The sequence below is a fragment of the Propithecus coquereli genome, unplaced genomic scaffold (genome assembly GCF_000956105.1).
Source record: "Propithecus coquereli isolate 6110/MARCELLA unplaced genomic scaffold, Pcoq_1.0 Scaffold240, whole genome shotgun sequence".
Classification (NCBI taxonomy): Eukaryota; Metazoa; Chordata; class Mammalia; order Primates; family Indriidae; genus Propithecus; species Propithecus coquereli.
The window spans coordinates 129709-133178 of NW_012147953.1; positions in this window are offsets into that span (position 1 = coordinate 129709).

Below are 3470 nucleotides of genomic sequence, written 5' to 3' on the forward strand. Positions count from 1 at the left end.
TAATTGAAGTTTCTTGAATGTGGCCTTAATTTGATTACAGCTAAATTGATGCAGTTTTCCAACATGAAAATGTTCCCTACTCCTGTATAGACAGTGAGACAGAGTGAGGGGTGGTGTGGCCAGAGCTTTACCACAGATCTCCAATAAAGAAAAAATATGGGGAGAGTTCTTTCACTTCAGAAGGCCCAGAGTTATATATTTACCTGCAGGGGATGATCATGAAGGTGGTTTTTCCAGGACGAGGCTTATCCATTGCACTTTGGATGTGCTGACCCCTGCCATTTTGCTGACTGTGGGAAACTCAACTGCATACTTTCACTGGAGACATTAAAATTCTTCCTGGGAGGTGGCTGTGTTCCTCAAGGTCTTCTAGATCAACATCATTTTATGTGAGGTCTACAGATCATTTCCTGCCTGCAAACGGCACCTAATTCACAATGAAATAAGTACAGAAATGGGGGCAAACATTTGAAACAAATGTCTATACACCAAAGCTTCTTAGTGTATAGACCAGCTTCATGGACCAACTTCTTGTTTTGCTAAATAGTTTTGTTGGGAGATAACCATATTGTTACCAAAAACTCAGCACTTGTCCTCGAGGCCACATCAGAAGAATGAGAACAGGTGTTTTGAGCTGGAGGAAAGAGAATTTTTATTACTTTGCTAGCAAAGGAGGAAAACTGGTAGACCTTCTTGTCTCAAAATCCAAATTTTCCTGAACATAGGCAGAAATACAGAGCTTTTAAAGGGAGGTCCCTCCGTTCTAGGCTATTGTGGGTAGCTATTCTAATTGTCCCATCTTTGCCAAAGACAAAGCCTGTGAACTCCACCAGCTGCCCACCACCCACTGCTTGGGATAAGAACAAAAGTCCTTCTCCCTGCTCCTCCCTACCACTGGCCTGAGGCAGGGATGCCGGTTTCAGTTTTCAAAAAGAGTGGGAGAAGTTTCAAAGAGACAACTGCCTTTTTTTTTCTCTAGGCCATTCCCTGTTACATATTCCCCACTCTCAATTTTATGCTTCCATATCTATGGGAGGAGGGGCAACTACTCTGTTACAATACCTATTCATTTACCAATTGTCTATGGCTACTTTGAGCTTCAGCAGCAGAATTGGTAGGTAGTTGTGACACAGACTAGATAACCCATACAGCCCAAAATTTTTACTATGGAGGGCTTTACAGAAAGTTTTCCAAACCACCACTTCATTCCCCATTTAGAAACATTTATAGCAATTTGACATGGCCATGACATCTAAGTGTATGATTATTTTTCTAGATTTTCAATTTCATTTTGGTTTTGGTATTTTACAAATTTATTGTTTCACAATGGATTGGCAGATGGGAAGCAAAAATAAATAAATAAATAAAATTTAAAAATAAATAAATGAAAAGCAGGCTTTCAATACAGATATTTTATCAAGTTCTATTGCACATCAGATATATTTCATGACAGGGCAAATCTGTTTATAAAATTCACTTTATTTGGGGCCACTGATGTTTATTGACTAGCATTAAATCAGATTTTAAGGATGAGTCAAAGTTGTCCTCTGGCTGGACTTGCGCTTTTCCAACACTTTCTTTGTCATAATAACAGTTTGTTGTTATCGATTGCTATTGTGAAAGCAGATTTTGTTTTACACCAAGATAATACTGTTGTACAATAAATTTTCCAATTTATATGCTATTTGAGTAAGATTTTAGATCTTAAAGGATGTCCTTACAATACAAATTTATAGCATCTGCATGTAAATTATGTTGATTATGAATTCCCAACATGAGTAAGATCAACATAGATCTGATGGAAATTCATTTAACCTAACAAGAATTTAGTGTATGTTTCTTATTATTAAAAATATGTTTGGTTTATCTACAAACCTGCTCGTTTATAACACAAAATGTAGATGAAATTTCAGCAGAAAGTTGATGAATTCCTAACTTTAACACTTTAAGTAGCAGTAGAAAATACGTTTGCAAGACAGTGTAAAGTATTGTATTGTATTACCTGATTGTGTGTTAACAGAAAAAATAGTTTAAAAATGTATTATATGATAAAACTGCATAGAACCACACACACACACACACAAATACAAAGTGCACATAAAACATGAAATCTGAATAAGCTCTGTGGATTTTATCATGTTGATTTCCTAGTTTTGATATCATATTTTAGTTATACAAGATGTTACCACTGGGGGAAACTTGGTTAAGAGAACTGCGTACTTTTTTTTCTCCTATGAAGCTATAATTATTTCAAAATGAAAAGCTAAAAAATGTGTTAAATTATTAAATTAAACTATATTGTTTTAATAAAGTTTGATTATGAGTAGCTTGTTATTACCTAAAAAAATATTTAGGTATGATTTGAGAGAGGAAACCAATAGCTTGTTTTCCTCAAGAATTTTAGTTATCTTGATATTATTGTATTAGAAATGTTAGGTAGATAGTGAGGAATTTGGATCTCCTAGGGATGAAATCAGTTGCTGCTGCCTTGGTGCAATTTCCCCACCTGGGAAGAAGGACAAGGGTGGGCCCCAGGCCCCCATCTTGGTCCTGTCCCACCCTAATCCTCTCCTGAGGGACTGCCATAACTGTGGAGGAGGGAACACCCTACGAATCTGCCAATTATAACTCAGCGTGCCAGCTGCAAAAGAACTCAGAGGACTCTCTACCTGACAGGCCGAGCAGCATAGGTACCACAGAGTTCAGAAACTGAACTAGAACAACCTGCATGCATGGTAAGACTCAGGTCATGCAGCTCCCAACTTATCCAGTCAAAGTGGTTCTATGGTGGTGTCTGAGCCACTAGGGAGGTCCCAATCCAGGCACTATAAAACAAGATGCAGACCATAACCAGCCCCTTTTTTTGCACCCTTCCTTTTGTTCTCCCTTTGCTGCGACAATGGGTCCAGTTGTCATCTGTGGCATATCTATCACGCACTGTAAACCTATGTCTTGCTCTCGTTCTACAATCCTATCTTTCTCTCCTCAATAAACCTCCTTTCCGTGCTTGTCTTACTTTGGTGAGTCTGGTCATTCTTCAACGATGAGCATGGGAAGAAATGACATTTCACACTGTAACCTGAGAGAATCATTGCTTGGCAAGTTAACGATAGTTAAGATTGACTAGGAGACAAAGACTTTCTAACTTGTACTTTAAGTTTTGGTAACAGTGAGACTCACCCACCAGGGGTTCTTGGAGACTTGGAATTGATTTGGGAGTGGGCCAGGCTACTGGTTTGACTTTTGTATTTCTCTGAAAGGGATGGTAAAAATTCTAATCACTATCTAATTAATGATCCAACCAAAGGATAGTAAACATCCTAGGTCCTTGCTTAAAATTAGTCACTATTAACCTACTTGTAGATAATTAAGAATTAATATTATTTTAGATTTAATTATTAGAGAATTTATAACCTAACAATATGCTCCCACTGCATCCACAAATGATTTATTGGGACAATTGCCTTTTT